We start from the raw sequence: 19199 nt of genomic DNA on the forward strand, positions 1-19199 counted from the left end.
AGATTTCACTGTTAGAATTACAGTTATCAAAAAGATAAGAGATAGCGAGTATTGGTGAGGGTGTGGAGAAAAGGAAACCCTGTGTCCTATTGGTGGGATTGTAGATTGGTGCAGCCATTGTAGAAAACAATAATGAGATTCTGAAATAATTCCAAAATAGAACTATCATATGACCCAGCAATCTGTCTTCTGGGTCTATACCCAAAGGAATGAAACCACCATCTTGAAAAGATATTAAATATCTGCACCTCCATTTTCATCACCGCATTGCTCACGGTAACCAAGTTATGGAAACAATTTAAATGTTCATCAGTGGATGAACGGATAAAGTGTGAGTCTCGTGTGTGTATGTGTGTGTGTGTGTGTGTGTATGCACGCACACACACACATACACACACATATATGCATGTGTATATACATACATATATACACACACACAGTGAAATATTATTCAACCTCAGAAAAAGGAAATCCTGCTATTTGTGACAGCATGAATGAACCTGAAGAACAGTTTGCTAAGTAAATAAACCAGACACAGAAAGAAAAATACTGTATGATCTCACTTATATGTGCAGTGCTATTATATTTTCCATGTGTGATTTGGAAATAGCATTGCCTCTTTGGGTTACCTGAGAATTAAATGTAACAATATAAGTAAATTTTGAATCACAGTCTTCAGCATGTAATATTTAAATGAATTGTAGCTATAACATTGGTTGTTCATTACCAATTTGTTGGATTGTCAGGTCAATGACGTCTAAGGTCTTCTTAGTTAAAGCCACACTCTTTGTCAAACAAATTATATAAATGGTTGTAAAAATTTTTAGTGTCAACATTGCAAAAATAACAACTAACGTGTTTTATGTTGTAATTTTAGATGCATAAAATTATGAAAACTCAATGTTTTATTGAATCAGAGAAAATGTTTACCACATAAAATACTATTATTTGCAAAGGAGTCCAACAATTTAATAAACTAGGCAGATGGACTATTGAATTACTACAGTGAAAATTTAGTTTCACTGATTATTCTCACTGAAGTAACGTATGCTAAAAATACTAGCAAATACTTTAATACTGATGGAGCTAATTGATATATCAAATTATTCAGTGGATCATCAGCTGATGTGATTATATATGCAAGATATAAGCTATATTTAAAAATGTCTAATGATTCTGTATGCTTCATCTTACACATTAGCATCAAATGCACATTTTTAAATTTGACTGTAACAGTGAGAAACTGTTTTAAGTAGGTCACTCATAATTGAATTGAATTGATATACGGTGTTTATTTTTCTTGTTCTACTAGTCAGTGAACATCTTGGTTGAATGGTCATGAAAAATAATGAAATTGAAAATCTTCATGCATTTAACTAGAAATGCAGTGTTACTGTAAGAAATACCAATAGCATAGAGAGTTCAGATGATACCTGGTTTGCTGACTGAATGTTTTTGTCATTGTTATGCTCTATTGAAAAAGGAAAATTAATGCAATGGGAGACACTTATGTAATAAGAGCTAGGTTAACTACCTTCGGAAGAAACATCAACAGAAATGATAGTGATAGGAAAAGAAAGAATCTTGAAATTTTTGACGTTCTTATTAAAGAATTTGATTTTCAAATCACATATCCACATTATTCCTTCCCCATCCTCAGAGTCATACCAGTTAAGTAAAATGCCCCTTGTCTTTGTGAAGGTAAGGATTACTTCATTCTGAACCAATGATGGTGTCAAAATGAGCTGGTAGGTCACATTTGTTGAATATTTACTATATGCCAGACATCATGTAAGTACAATTAAAAGAGGAAAAAAAAAGACGGAAATCCATGCCTTCACGGAGCTTATATTTTATTGGCGGAAGATAGATATATTTAGATATATTATGTCATTTGGTACATCTGTTTAACTTTATGAGGTAAGCACCAGTGTTATCTCCATCTATGTTTGAGGAAATTGAAGCATGAACTTTGGTATTTGCTTTATGTCACATAGCTAGTTAAGGACCGAACCAGGAGCTAAAGCCCTGCAATATCCAACTATACCATGATATTCTGTTTTTCTTAGTCTTTTGCTTCTTATTTGGACAGTGCTATGCGTTTCTTAAACTGAAGCTATCTATTGCTGCTAGCCTCTATAACTACGTATGTTCCCTTCATTCTTACACAGATGAACTGAGTACCTCTCTGAGGCAAGCTCCCCCATTTATACCCAAGACTTCCTTGTCCGTGTTTAGTCAACTACCTAGCCGTTCCTTGTTTTCTTTTTCTACATTGGTATTTCCTCCATCTCCACTGGTTAATTCCACATCAGAGGACATATGTGCTATTATTTTTCCATTATTTAACACACTCTCTCTCCTCCCTGCCATGCCCCCTGTCTCCCTGTCTCTCTCAGTCCACTTGACTCTTTAGCCACTGGCTCACTTATCTGCTCTTTGTTAAAAGCAAAATTCTTCATGAGTTATCCATACTGACTGTATTCAATTGCTCTTCCATTTATTTCTTAAAAGTATTTTATTCTGGCTTGTATTCCTTTTTATTTCATGGAATATTTTTTGGTCTGCTTTCAAGGTCCATGTTCCATTTTCAGAACTAAAAAATACATTTTAAAGACTGTTTAGTATCCTTACTTTCATACAGGTTAAGCTTTATATCCATGGCATGAGCTTACTAACACACATATATATCACATTTACTCTGGTTGATGCAGCAGTCTAATCTGCATCTTTAACATGTTTATATTTAATATGCATCCAACAGAAAGGCATAAATGGTAAGAAGAAATTGGGATGTTAACCAGAACCATCTTAATGCCAACTATGGCAAATTAGATGTTTTGCCACATAGATAAAAAGAAGAACAGTCTATAGCATTTAACTTCAAACTAGCTGGTATATGGTGATCAAGAAAAGCCCTGAATCTCTGGGATAGAACTCTTGGAGGTCCTACCCTTCTTTTATAAGTTCTAAGTAAGGGGTGCGGTTCACAATCTTTACTAATCTCTTCCTGGATATGTGGAGAAGCTCAAGGGTCTGTTTTATGCTCCATCGGTAGCTGCTGAAATAAAATGGCTGAAGAAAGCCAGAAAGCCAGGAGGGATTATTAATTACTCTTTTATCTTTCTTCTTTGCAACCAGCCAGTCACCAAATCTGGGAAATGCTGATATTTCTTGATCTTCTCCTCTTCTCTGAATTCCCATTGCCAGCACTTTACATGCTTAATCATTTCTCACTGAGTTTATTACAGCAGTGCTCATCTTGCTTCCTGGTCTGACACTCTTCACATGACACATAGAGGTTTCTTTTTAACACACACATGCACACGCACACGCACACGCACACGCACACAAACTACTCTCTAGCTAAAAGCTTTTAGTGGTCCCTTATGGCCATTAGGATCTAACAGGTAATGGTAAAGAAAAAGTTCAACAAGTAATATTTTTGCCATCATTACAATTTTGCGGTTTGGAAATACTATATGAATATTCCTTTAAAAGGAATTGTTTTAGAGCAGACCCCAACTTTCCTGATATCTTAAGCATGGACTTGGTGTGTCTACTAGATAATCCTCCACTGCCCCATACTCATAGGAGCAATGGTATATCCATTTCAACCTGACAGTAATTGTCTGTTGTCAGGAAGTATGTCTTATTTACTGGTTTATCTTTAGTGCACAGGAGCATTCCTAATGCACAAAAAATTTAGATAAATATTCTTCAATTTAAATAAACATTCCATCTTTTCTGAAATTGCAATGTATTGGCATCTCACCATTTGATGGAAACTTGGAAATAATGTTGGGCACTGTCTTACCAGTATTTGTATTTTTCTTCTGGCATCAGGCCTCTTTGAATACCTCAGATAACAGGGATCTCACTACCTCACAAGAAAGTCTGTTTCTTTATACAATATGATACACTTTGTTATTTGTAATCCTCTTTTTGTGCTTAATTGAAGTTTACTTCTAAATTTCTATTCTAATTTGTAATACTTTAGCCTCATTGAACCCCATCTACTCTTCTTGTAGATATAATACATAATGGAAGATTTTAACTCTCCAAGTGACTCAGAAGCTTCTTTTTATAATATCCATACATGGTGTTGATTGCAGTGTGACCCAATTAGACAAAAGCATTTAAACAACTTATTCATCACTGAATAGTAAAAGATTCTGCTAATGCAAGTAGTGCACAGTAATGTGTCATATACTTCAGGAAAGTGTAAAATTATAAAAAACTGAGCATTCTGTTTTCCATGATGAAAGATTTACAGTCATCCTAAGATACAATGACCTTTTGCAATTTTGTTACAACACCAAACTGAATAGAGATTATTGCTTTAACAACATATGACTGTAACAATAAAATTTGGCCCCAGAACCTGATACTCTGGTTTATAAAATATTGTCTTATAATATATACTTTTCATAACATACTGGAAGTCATATTTGTTATGTTTCATAAAGAATATAAATAACTTCTGTTTTCTTAGTCATTATCTTAAAGAATCTAACTGGCGTACCATATGTACTTGTAATTTATGTTTAAGTATCAAGCAGTATCACAATGTCTAGAAGTGAGGTAATTATGTAGTTAAGGTCACATGTATGAGTGATAAAATTCACAGAAAGCTAATTTTATTTCATAGATATGGAAACATCAACTATTTGAAAATTAAGTAATATATCTTTCTTTATATCTTAAAGTAAGCATAAGCTGTGTTCTTATCTAATGCCTTATGTTTTGAGTGAATAACTTGCTTTAAAATTGTATAGTGAAAATGTAAATCACATTTAGTCAAATCTCTGATACATTTAAATTGTTTCACTTTTGGATTCAGGATTAGCCTTAGAATCAGTTATTCCTTCATTCCAGGAGTGCTTATTATCAGCTATTATATTAACCCATTAGTGATAAGTCTTGAGGATATAAGAGGTCCAGATAAAAATGGATAGGGATATGAAAGAAGGGTTGAGTTGGTATCAGAGAAAGAGAAAAAAATAAATATTTTTAATTTATTATTAAAACTCTGTATTAGTAAACTCTGTATAGCCATCAATACCAACAACTGACATTTTAGACATGGAAATAGGGAGGATAGATAACAGTCCACCAATGAAATAGGGATAAGACGGACATGACTTTGCCTTTAAAGTCATGGCCTCTACATTGGTGCCAATATAGTAAGGCTATCCACAAAATATTTAGAATGGAAACCTGCTGACATGCATGAAAAATTAATAAAACTATAGCACTAGAGTGGAATATAGTCAGATAGGGAGTTAGTATAATTTCTCTGAATTTGAGGACAAGGTCAGGTAAATTTTAAATTCAATATAATGATTGAAAGTAGCCATGGATAGAAGAACTAGACTCTAAGATAATGGGTTATAAATGTGTTGCTAACCAAGCCAAGAAGGGAATTTAGTTTTTGTTTGTTTGTTTTGTTTTATTTTTAGATAAACACTTGCAAAACCTGGGGGCACTTTCCAGAAAGGGAATAACAGCTATGTGAGCTATTGAAAATATCAAAAGAGTGTGAACATCTTGACTGAAACGTTGTCACAGAAAGCATAACGTTAACTCATTCTGTTGGATCTGACTTTCTAGCAGGAGATTGTTAATGAGCTGTCCATGGATTCTGAAAAATTAGAGTCTGAGAGGAAATATTCAGGTCAGCCTAAAGAGAATGATGGAACAAGGGAATTAGGAGGGTGCATGTTTCCAGTTATTGTGGAAGTACAGCTTTTTCTGAATCATGATATTCAGTTTAATCATTATATGGTTAAAAGATATCTCTAGATAAGAATATCAAAGTGGCAGTCTATGGACCAAAGATAGCCCCCAGATCTGTTTTGTTTGCCCTACATGGTATTTTAGAAATTCAGTCTATTAAAAATGAAAATATTTTACATTAAAAATCTAGATGTTCAGCTTCTTTCTAAAAAGTTAGATCTAGAAGCTCAGCTCAAATTTTCGGCAAGGCAACAGTCAAATTTAACATGATTCTGCTACTTCATCATGGTTGTTAATATAGCTTATTTCTCCCCAACATTGAAGCTTTAGTGTCAGTTCTTATTTTTTTATCATGCTTATACCATGCATTTTCCTTATTTATTAGTCCATTCTCACACTGCTGTAAAGAACTGCCTGAGACTGGGTAATTTATAAAGGAAAGATGTTTAATTGACTCACAGTTCAGCATGACTGGGGCATCCCCAGAAAATTTACAATCATGGTGGAAGGGGAAGCAAACACATCTTCACATGACATCAGGAAGGAGAAGCACTATACAAAGAGGGAAAAGCTCCTTATAAAACCATCAAACATTTGGAGAACTCACTCACTAACAGCATCATGGGGGCAACTGTCCCCATGATTCACTTATCTCCCACAACATGTGGGGATTATGAGAACTACAATTCAAGATGATATTTGGGTGAGGACACAGCCAAACCACATTACCTTATAACAGTAGAAAACCATTTTTCTTCTTTCATGTTTCTATCTGGAATGGAAAATAAAATTAGTTAAAAAATAGACAGTGTATTTCATGTGTTGCAAACGAATAGAGAATAAATATATTTTCATTGAAGTGTAAAAATTTTCTACCTAATTTATGTGAAAATCCTTAGCCAATATGCTACTTTTCCATTATTTTTCTGGTTTTCATGGACATTTAACTCTATGTCCTATGTTCTAGAGTCAGCAATCAAAAAAACATTTTTAAAATCTTATTTAAAGCCTACAAACTCTGTAGGTAATTTGGGTTTCCTAGTGTCTACTTAAAGGATATAGGTATCTTTATTACTGGAATAAGCAAGCACTAGCAGTAAGTCAAAACTGTAAGCTTGTACAGTATAATTTGATCATCTGAAACCACAGCAATCCAGCATAAGTTGAAAGAAAAGCTATTTCTGTGAAGATGAGAATCAGGTACTAGATTGCAATTACCCTGCTTATGCTCCCTACAGTAGCTAACTTTTCTGTTATTTGGCATTTCTTTCTCTCCCTTTCTTGTTTTTTTCTTCCTCCCAGCATTAATTAGGTATCATAAAAAATAAAAATTATATATATTTAAGGTATAAAATGTGATGTTTTGATTTATGTGTGCATTGTGAAATAATTACCATTGTCAGACTAATTAACATATCCATGACCTCAGATATTTACCATCTTCTTTGTGTGATGAGAAAATTTAAGATCTACTCTCTTAGCAAATTTTGAGCATACCATACAGTATCATTAACTATAGTGCCCATGCTGCATATTTGATCTCTAGGACTTAATCTACTGTAACTTTGTTTCCTTTCACTTGCAACTCCTCATTTCCCCCACATTTTAGCGTGTGACCACCACCATTATTCTCTTCTTGTATGAGTGTGAATTCTTTAGGTTCCATATATATAAGTGAGATTAACCAGTATTGTATTTGTCTTTCTATGCCTGGTTTATTGCACTTAGCATAATGTACTCCAGGTTCATCCATATTGTTATGAATGGGAGGATCTTCTTTTTGCTGCTCAATAGTATTCCAATGTGTGTGTGTGAGTGTCTACTTACATTTTTAAATATATTTATCTGACGACTGACACTTAGGTTGATCCCACATCTTGCATGTTGTGAATAGTGCTGCAATGAAGCACAGAAATCTCTTTGAGATACAGGTTGTGCAAGCCAAATCCAAAAGTCCAAAGTTGGAAATACTCCAGAATTTGAAACTTTTTGAGCACCAACATGATGCTCAAAGGAAATGCTGATTGGAGAATTTTGGATGACAGATTTTTAGATTTGGAATGTTAAACCTGTAAGTATATACAGCTTTAGTATCCTTTATCTGAAATGCTTGGGATCTGAGGTTTTTTACATTTCTGATTTTTTTTGTTGTTGTGGGGTGGGGGTGGGTTTTGAAATATTTGCATTATATTTACCAGTTGAGCATCTCTAATCTGAAAATCTGAAATTCACCAGTGAGTAATTTCCTTTGAGTATCATGTTGGCACTCAAAAAGTTTTGGATTTTGGAGAATTTTGAGTTTCAGATTATCAGATTAGTGATACTCCAACTGTAATGCAACTATTCCTAATAAAAAAGAAATCTAAAAGCTGTAACAATTCTGGTCCCAAGCATTTCAAATAAGAGATATTCAACCTGTATTGATTTCATTTGCTTTAAATATATAAACCAGAGTGAGACTGTTGGATCGTATGGTGGTTGTATATTTTTTTGTAGAGTCTCCATAGTGTTTTCCATAATGCCTATAGCAGTTTACACGTCCACCAACCATGCTCAAGGGGATGCCTTTTCTTCACACTCTCACCAGCAAATGGAATTTCTGTTTCTAGATCCTTGAGGAATCGCCACACTGTCTTCCACAATGGTTGAACTAAATTACACTCCCATCAACAGTGTAAAAGTGTTCCTGTTTTGCCACATCCTCTACAGCATCTGTTGTCTCCACGTTTTTTTGATGATTGCCATTCTAACTGGCGTGAGATGGTATCTCAATGTGGTTTTGATGTGCATTTCTCTAATGACCAGTGATACTGAGCATTTTTCATATGTTTGTTGGTCTCATGTATGTCTTTTTTTGAAAAATATCTGTACATATCCTTCACCAACTTTTGAATCGGTTTGCTTGCTTTTTATCTTCTAAATCTGTTTTAGTTATTTGTAGATTCTGGATATTAGCGCTTTGTTAGATTGGTAGATTGCAAAAAATTTTTCCCATTCTATTGGTTGCCCGTTCACTCTAATTATTGCTTCTTTTACTGTTCAGAAGCTCTGAAGTTTAATTAGATCTCATTTGTCTGTTTCGGCTTTTGTTGCCACTGCTATTGGTGTTTTAGTCATGAAGTCCTTCCCTATGCCTGTGTTCTAAATGGTTTTGCCTAGGATTTCTTCTAGAGTTTTTATGGTGTTAGGCCTTATGTTTAAGTCTTTAATCCATCTGGAATTAATTTTAGTGTAAGGTGTCAGGAAGGGGTCCAGCTTCTGCTTTCTGTACATGGCTAGCCTGTTTTCCCAACACCATTTATTAAACGGAATCCTTTTCCCATGTTTTTGAATGATCAGATGGTTGTAGATGTGTGGCACTGCTTCCGAGGTGTCTGTTCTGTTCCATTGGTCTATGTCTCTGTTTTGGTACCAGCACCATGCTGTTTTGATTACTGTAGCCTTTCAATATAGTTTGAAGTCAGGTATGCCTCCAGCTTTGTTATTTTTGCTTAGGATTGTCTTGGCTATGCTGGCTTTCCTTTGGTTCCATATAAAGTTTAAGGTGGTTTTTTTCCACTTCTCTGAACAAGATAATTGGTAGCTTGATGGTGATAGCATTGAATCTATAAATTACTTTGGGCAGTATGGCCATTTTCACAGTATTGATTCTTGCTAACCATGAGCATGGCATGTTTATCCGTTTGTGTTGTCTCTTATTGCCTTAAGCAGTGGTTTGTAGTTAGACCATCCTGGCCAACATGGTAAAACACCGTCTCTACTAAAAATACAAAAACCAGCCAGGCATGGTTGCACGCACCTGTAGTCCCAGCTACTAGGAAGGCTGAGGCAGGAGAATCGCTTGAACCAGAGAGGTGGAGGTTGTAGTGAGCCCAGATCATCCCATTGCACTCCAGCCTGGTGACAGAGCAAGACTCTGTCTCAAAAAAAAAAAAAAAAAAGTGGGTGAAGGATATGAACAGACACTTTTCAAAGAAGACATTTATGCAGCCAACAAACGTGAAAAAATGCTAATCATCACTGGTCGTTAGAGAAATGCAAATCAAAACCACATTGAGATACCATTTCACACCAGTTGGAATGGCAATCATTAAAAAATCTGGAGACAACAGATGCTAGAGAGGATGTGGAGAAACAGGAACACTTTTACACTGTTGATGGGAGTGTAAATTAGTGCAACCATTGTGGAAGACAGTGTGGCAACTCCTCAAGGATCTAGAAATAGAAATACCATTTGACCCAGCAATCCCAATACTGGATATAAACCCAAAGCATTATAAATCATTCTACTATAAAGACACATGCACACATATGTTCATTGCAGCACTGTTTACAATAGCAAAAACTTGGAATCAACCCAATTGCCATCAATAATGGATATGCTGCTTTCTGATGTTCTCAACTGTGAGGAAGAGAGCATAGAAAATCTGCAGAAGTGGATGTTTGAGTATACTGTCTGTGATCAATGTCCATTATTTTCTTTTCTCTGCTTGGCCCTGTATTCCATTGTCACCTGCTACTACTCTCATTAAACCTATTGTGATCCATTTATGTTTAGACTACAATAGGTATTGTTATCTTCATATATACATGAAAAATGGAACAAGGAAAGTTTGCACCCTGCTCAAGGTCACATAATTTATAAAGTTGCAGCGATGATACTTAACATTTTTGAGATCCTATAGCACAAACATACTGTTCATATGGTTATTTTCAGTCTCACCCAGTGGTTAAATACAAAACAAAACAAAACAAAAAAAGACAGTAGGTGAGTAGACAGCAGTTGTGATTAAGGAGATCAGTAAGATGCTTTAAAGGATGGTGAAATTTTTGGGTCTTTTTTAATTCACTCATTTCCACAACTTCTGACCTATAGTTGGAATTTTTTATTTTTCCCGGGCTCTCTTGATTTTTAATCCCTAGTACTTCCAAAGGTCTGAGAAGGGCAGAACAAAAAGCAATTCATCATGTTGGTGAGCAGAGATCTATATTTCCCTGGAGCAAAGCAATGAACCTTTTGAGTTTCAAGCAGCTTGGGATATTGAGTCCAAACCATCAGATTTCAGACATAAAATGGTAAAAGAAGTAGTAACTCTGGAAAATGCATTCTCAGCCTGAAACCTTGTCTTATACTTCCTCAGAAAAAGAGAACGTTACCATAAGATAAACAAACAGTTCAGCTCTTTCACCTGCCCTGGGACCAGGAGAACACAGTGGGAATGATTGACCAATTAAAGCAATATAATCTATAAGTGGAAGGTAAAGGAGACTGTGTATTTAGTGAAGGCTATTTCTAATGTGCCTCTCTAAGCTATGCCAGCTCTTTAATGGATACCTTGGGTGCATGAAAACAGCAGGAAACTATATTGCACTTCAGACGCTATCATTTAGGTGGCCCTCTGCTACTGCTTCTGCTGACAAGCTGGTTGTACAGACAGAACAGGGATTATTTTTCAAGAAGCTCTGGTTTCTGATGTCATAGCATCATTTTAAAAGCTTGTTCTACTCACTTTAAAATGATCTAATTGAGATAGAGCTCATTCCTAGCAAGAGAACACTTGGCTTGCTACATAAGTAGCTCATCTGCCTTACAAGAGGTTTTCTTGTGTTTGATTTTCAGCCAGCTCAGGTGATCAAGCAGTGAAAGGCCAGAACGACTTTAAGGGCTAAAAGAAGGAAGAAATCCTCAGAAAGTACAGTAGGAAGACATAATTTTCTATAATTTGCTGCCATGTAGAATCACCAGTGTGACAATGAGTTCATTTCAAACACATCAAAAACTTTTTTCATATTCTTTCTTCATTTATTTGCTGAATTTTGAATACTTAACTAAGATTTACTTTCTTGTTCATTAATTCTTCCTTTAGCTATGACTACTCTGCCGTTAAATTTATTCACTGAGTTTTTAATGTTAACTATTTGTATTTCAGACATTTTATTAGTTTTGATTTTAGTCTTTTTAGAAATTTTTCATATTTTCTTGTTCATGTAAATATTTTAAGGTTAGAAAAATTCTCTGAGTATGTTAAATACATTTTCCTCATAGTTCTCTAACAATTACACTATCTGAAGGATTTCTTAGTTTATTTCTTCTATTATTTCTTCTGATTTTTGCTTCTGGTGCCTTGTTTCTCTATATATTTAGTAATTTTGTTTATGAGCTCCTCATTTTCCTTAGATTTTTAATTTTGGTATTTCTCTGGGATCTGGGGTAGAAGTGTATTTTTCCAGAGAGGATTTACATTTACTTCTGTGGGTCTAGGATCTCTACAAACTATATCCTCAATGTGAGATTGCGCATAAACCGCAGGAGGGCCAGTTTGTGGTTCCACAGTCGTATTCACTATTTTTGACCAGTGCCCTCCTAGGCAGTTTTGAGGTTTGAGAGAGTTTATTTTTCTTGTGGTTTTCTGCAAAGTGGTTTATTTTTGGGCTACCCTTTGCCTGAAGATATAGACAATTGCTATCACAGTTTTAGGAGCATAAATGTCCTATCTGAGGCCTAGGCTTTGGTTTTTATTTTCCATGTAATGTGAGTCCATGAAAACTGAAATTCACATTCACATTTTTGGGCAAATACTCTTTTGAGTAAGTGCTGGCTACATTCCTATGCTTATTTTGTTGGGTTTACTAAATTTCTACAATATATCCTGCCACATTATTGCAAATGGAAATCTTAATCAAAAACATTTTGGCTAAAGAGGGTTGGACTTATTCGCAGCTATTCTTGTAATTTATTTTCTTGTTGAGATAGTATGGATGCCTCTTTATTATTTTCCCATGTAATATCCAGCTTTGTCACATGAACTTTTGGGGATGGAAATATATTAAATTTTCATCAATAAAAAGCACACAGAGACTATCTGTACTTTAGGCACTTGCCAGTATGTGGAGACATGAATCAACTATCACCTAACTCCTGCCAGATATGTAGCTGAAATAATGATTAATTGAGACAGAGAGAGAGAAACTGACTATCTTTTGAAGAGCCATGTCAACTACTCACTTTCATAGATTTTTTCTGCTCTATACCTCTCAGTTTAGAGCATTAGAAAGTAGCATAGCTAAAGTTATATTAATTGCTATACGCAAAGTTTCACAGAATCCTGATTTAATAAATATTGCCTCCGTTTTATAGAACGATGTTATAATTCTTACACTAGTTAAGAAATTATCGTGAAATATTGTAGAATACTAATAGAAAGAAATTACCATAAAGTATTATAGCTGCAAATAAAATCCAAAATTGCTTGGAGGCCTGCAAGCTTCTGCATTATGCACTCCTCCTGATCCTTCTTGGCTTACTTGATGCCAGCTTCCCTCCACCACATGATGCCCTTGTCACATTGGGTTTTTTTCAGTTTCTGCCCCAGGACCTTGTGTGTTAAGGCTTCTGCTTATAATTTCCTTTCCTCTTTGTTACAGAACATTTCTCTTTTTATTTTTATTTTTCAGTCCACAAACATTTATTGCACACCTAAGCTATGCCTATCTCTGAACAGCAGTGGATAAGACAGACTTACACAGCAGTGAACAATATAACATAAACTCCATGAGAATAGGAGTTCATATTCTAGGGACAGAGTGACAAACAAATGAACAATTTCCAAAGTGCACAGGATGTATGGGGAACAGTTTGGTGTGAGATAGTATGTGTAAGGAGTAAGGAAGATAAGATTTTGTAGAAGGCTAATTAGTAAAGACATTTGAGTTGCAAAAGAGCAGTGTTTGGGGGGTTAGAAAAGCAGAGAAGTAACAAGCGAGTTTTTTGAAAAATAATTTATTACAGTATATTTAGGGGTATAAGTGCAGGTTTCTTACATGCATATATTGCATAGGGATAGAGTATGGGCTTTTAGTGCACGCATCACCAGAATAGTGAACATTGTAACCAAAATGTAGTTTTTCAGCCCTAACCCCCCGCCCACCCTCCCACCTCTCATAGTCTCCAGTGTCTATTATTCCACTCTGCATGTGCACGTTTAGCTCATATTGTTTAGCTCCCACTTACTAGTGAGAACATGTAATATTTGATTTTGTTTCTAAATTATGTCACTGAGGATAATGCTCTCCAGTTCCATCCATGTTGCTGCAAAAGACATGTTTTCATTATTTTTTATGACTAAGTAATATTTTAGCAGTTTCTAGAGATCCTAGACCCTCCACCACATGATGCCCTAGTCACATTGGGCTTTTATCAGTTTCTGGTTTATATATATATATATATATATATATATATATATCACACATGATGTAGATAACACTTTTTTATCTAGTTCTCTATTGATGACGCTTAGGCTAATTCCACCATCCATATTTTTGCTATTGTAAATAGTGCTGTGATAAATGTACAAATGTAGGCATCTTGTAATATAATGATTTCTTTCCCTTTGGGTGTATACCCAGTAGTGGGATTGTTGGATTGAATGGTAGTTCTATTTTTAGTTCTTTGAGAAATACCCAGTTTGTTTTACATTGTTTGTACTAATTTACACTCCCACAAAAAGTGTATAAGTGTTCCTCTTTCTCTACATTCTTGCCAACATCCTCTGTTTTTAGATTTTTTTCTAATAGCCATTCCATTAGATGGTATAAGATATTTGCATTTCTCTGATGATTAGTAATGTTGAACATTTTTTTTTTTTTTTTTTTTNTGAGACGGAGTTTCGCTCTTATTACCCAGGCTGGAGTGCAATGGCGCGATCTCGGCTCACCGCAACCTCCGCCTCCTGGGTTCAGGCAATTCTCCTGCCTCAGCCTCCTGAGTCGCTGGGATTACAGGCACGCACCACCATGCCCAGCTAATTTTTTGTAGTTTTAGTAGAGACGGGGTTTCACCATGTTGACCAGAACGGTCTTCGATCTCTTGACCTCGTGATCCACCCGCCTCGGCCTCCCAAAGTGCTGGGATTACAGGCTTGAGCCACCGCGCCAGGCCCCTGTTGAACATTTTTAAATATGTTTGTTGACTGCTTGTATGTCTTTTAAAAATGTACGTCCTTTGTCCACTTTGTAATGGGGCTATTTTTTTGTTGTTGTTGAATTGCTTGAGTTCTTTGTAGATTCTAAATATTAGTTCTTTGCATAGTTTGCAAATATTTTACACTTTCTGTAGGATGTCTGCTTACTCTGATATTTGTTTCCTTTGCTTTGCAGAAGGTATTTAGTTTAATTAAATTCAATTTGTCTATTTTTGTTTTTCTTGCATTTGCTTTTGAGGACTTGATCATAAATTATTTGCCTAGCCCAATGTACAGAAGAGTTTTTCATAGGATTTTTATATTTTTAGGTCTTATGTTTATGTTTTCAATGCATTTCCAGTTAATTTTTGTATATGGTGAGAAATATGGTTACAGGTTCATTCTTCTGTATATGGCTATCCAGTCTCCAGCACCATTTATTGAATAGGGTGTCCTTTATCCAGTGCATATTTTTGTTGACTTTGCTGGACATCAGTTGGTTAAAGGCAAGTGGCTTCATTTCTGGGTCCTTTGCTATGTTTCATTGATCTGTGTGTCCATTTTTATACCAGTATCATGGTGTTTTGGTTACCATAGCTTTGTAGTATAATTTGAAGTCAGGATTGTGATGCCACCAGCTTTGTTCTTTTTGGTTAGGATTTCTTTGTCTATTTGGGCCATTTTTTTGGTTCCATATAAAATTTAAAATTATTTTAAATAATTTTGTGAAAAATGATGGTGGTCATTTGATAAGGATTGCATTGACTCTTCATATTGTTTGGGCTATGTGATCATTTAAACAATATTGATTATTCCCATCTGTGATCATGGGATGTTTTCCATTTGTTTGTGTCATCTAGAGTTTGTTTCATCAATGTTTTGTAGTTCTCCTTATTGAGATCTTTCACCTCCTTCATTAAATATATTCCTAGGTATTTTATTTTTGTATCATGTTAAGTGAGATTGCCTTCTTGATTTGGTCCTTAGCTAGATTATTATTGCTGTATAGAGACACGGCCAATTTCTGTAACTTTATTTTGTATCCTGAAACTTTATTAAATTCATTTATCAAATCTAAGAGTTTTTTTTTTGGTGGAGTCTTTAGGATTTTCTAGATATATTGTCATGTGATCTGCAAACAAGGATACTTTGACTTCCTCTTTTCTAATTTGAATGCCTTTATTTTTTATCTTGCCTGATTGCTCTGGTGAGGATTTCTAGTACCATGCTGAATAACAGTGGTGAAAGTGGGCATCCTCTTGTTGTTCTAGTACTTAGATTAGAAAGATTAGAAAGGGAATTAGAAATCATTAGAAGGAATAATTTCAACTTTTCCCAATTACGTATGATGTTGGCTGTGATTTGTCATACATGGCCTTTATTATGTTAAGATATGTTGCTTTTATGCCTAGTTTGTTGAGGATTTTTATCATGAAGCGATGCTGAATATCATCAAGGACGTTTTATGCATCTACAGAGATGATCATGTGTTTTTGTCCTTAATTCTGTGTATGTAAATGTATCCCATTTATTGATTTGAGTGTATTGAACCATCCTTGTCTCCCTAGGATACAGGCCACATTAATATTATGTATTATCTTTTTGATGTGCTCTTGGATTTGATTTGTTAGTATTATGTTGAGGATTTTTGCATCTATGTTCATCATTGCATAGTCTGTAGTTTTCTTTTTGTTGTTGTGTCCTTGTGTGATTTTAGTAACAAGGTGATACTGTCCTCATAGAATGAGTTAGGGAGAATTCTCTCCTGCTCAATTTAAAAAAAAATAGTTTCAGGAGGATTGGTATTTTTTTTTTTTTTTTTTGTATTTTGGTACTATTTGGCTGTGAATCCATCTGGTCCTGGGCTTTTTTTTTTGTTGAGAAATTTTTTATTACTGGTTCAATCTTGCTATTCATTACTGGCCTATTCCGGATTTCTTTTTATTTCTGCTAGAGAAAATTTCTAATCATTGTCTAGTCTCATCCTAAATATCTTTTCCTCAATGGAGGCTTTTCTGCCCACCTAATATAAAATCACTTCTCTATTATTCTCATTTTTATAACACTGTATGTTTTATACAGTTTATCTCATACTACAATTATATAGGGTTGTGGTTGTTAAATGACTTGCTCTTACTGAGTTTCATGAGGGCAAAGAATGCATCTGTTTATCGTCACAGTTTCAGTATATACTTGAGTGGACAAATAGCATAGCATAAAAAATACTCTGTTTCATTTGCTCTGAACTGAATATGATAATTAACATGTATATTTTTTGCTAGAAGTGAAAAGAGAATTAAATGCCTATGTAAGAAATGAATTATAAAGGTAGACATATAAACATTCACTAAATAACATGGTATGCACTCTGCCACCAACAATGAACAAGTTCATATGCATGCCTTTGCAAAATTTTAAATGATGCATGACATAGACCTAGTCTGTCATGCTGAGTAATTGAAACAATAGATTAGAGGGTATAAATGTCTCCCCAAGAACAATTTGAGTAGATAACAGGAGGATGAGCTGGAATTGACTATGTGCAGTAAGAAGGAACAGAATGAAAAATTCTTTGGAGAGAAGAAATGCCTATTCCAGGGAACTAAAAGAAGGTTACTGGGATGCAGAGGTGAATAGGAGATTTGTGTGAAATTGCTGATTAAGTGCTAAAGGACCATGAAAGCTTTATAGTTCACTGTTATGGACTGTTTGTGTCCTCCCCAAAATTCATAATTTGAAGCCCTAACCTTCAGTTTGTCTGTATTTGGAGATAGGGTCTGTGAAGAACTGATAAAGATTAAATGACATTAAAAGGTTGGGTCCCTAATCTGAAAGGGTTGGTGATTTTATAAGAAAAGAAAGAGACATCAAAATGAGCTTTCTTTCCACTATTTGAGGACATGATGAGAAGCTGGCCTTCTGCAAGCCTGCAAGATAGCCCTCACTAGAAACTAAACCTTATTGAACCTTAATCTTGGAATTTCTAGCCTTCAGGACTGTGAGAAAATATATTTTTGTTTTTGAAGCAATGGGATCTCTTTTATTTTGTTCTGGCAGCCTAGGTAGACTGAGGAATTAATACCAAAGAAGTTAGCCTTTACCTTAAAAGAAGTTAGAAGCTATTGAGTGATATTCTGTCCTAACATAAAACAATTGATCTTTCTACCATTTTCAAGTTATTTCAGTAAATATCTGGACTTTTTAATAGTTAGACTTAGGAACATAAGGAGTCTTGATACTAGATGTCATTATAATAAAAGAAATTTTCATTTGTTTGTTTTGTTTTGAGACAGAGTCTCACTCTTTTATGGAGTGCAGCGGCATAATCATAGCTCACTGTAGCCTCCAATATTTAGGCACAAGCAAAACTTCCACCTCAGCCTCTTGAGTAGCTAGGATTACAGGCATGTGCCATCACACTTGTCTTTTTTTTTTTTTTTTTTTTTTTTTTGTAGAGGTGGGATCTCACTGTGTTATTAGGCTGGTCTTTAACTCCTGGCCTCAAGCGATCTTTCCACTTTGGCCTTCTGAAGTGCTGGATTATAGGTGTAAGCCACTACACCTGGCAGTAAAAGAAATTCTTAAACTTATTCTATCAAATATGTGGAGTTGGATATAACATAAGAATAAAAATGTACATCCAAAGAAGTCCTCTTTGTCCCTTGGCACACCCCTTACATTAAAAAAGGCCACTGATATCCTTTTAATGATAGGTGCAACCAGTTCGATAGTGAATCAGATAACAGAATTCTCTGTGCAGAGGAGAAACTCAGGACCAATAGAAATCTAGATCTAAATTATTATTCCCAGTGTGTCAGACTGCTATACTTGCCAGATTCTTATACTTTATCCCTATGAATGCATTAGGCCTGACACAACCTTTCTTATCAACCACATATCTTGAATATCTTTCATCTCATCAGTGAAAAAGTATTTCTGACATAGATTAGATGACTTAACAAACCCTCTGGTTTATATTTCTATAACGGTGTGGCAGGTGCATCTTGTAGCCATTCCTGAAGTGTTGATTTCTGATTAGTGCACTTCAAATGCAAACTAACAATTCTTACACTGTAAACTGAAGTTAATTTATTTACATGTACATAACACTATTTATACTAAAATGTTTTTGAAGTAAATTATCACATAGATAGTATGACAAAGAGTTTTCATTGGATATAGTCACATTTCTTCTCTTAGGCCACCTTGTTAGCAATTGGGAAAATAGATGGAGGATGGGGAATGGCCGAGGTATTGTGGAAAGACCATTTAAAGAAAGCTTATTTTGACTTAAAGTATTTTTGTCTGTTTGTTTTGAGACTATTTTCTTCAGTTAAATAAATGTATGTTTTATGTAGAGTACTTCCATGGTAGGTGTATGCTTTATCAGTATTTGTGGTCATTGCCAGTATTTTGGCAGTAATAATTTTTAGGCTCCTAAGATAATTTGTGACAATGATTGTAAGAGATACTTAAGGGAATACCTTTATAATCTAGCTT

This window comes from Cebus imitator, unplaced genomic scaffold (genome assembly GCF_001604975.1).
Source record: "Cebus imitator isolate Cc_AM_T3 unplaced genomic scaffold, Cebus_imitator-1.0 Scaffold124, whole genome shotgun sequence".
Classification (NCBI taxonomy): domain Eukaryota; kingdom Metazoa; phylum Chordata; class Mammalia; order Primates; family Cebidae; genus Cebus; species Cebus imitator.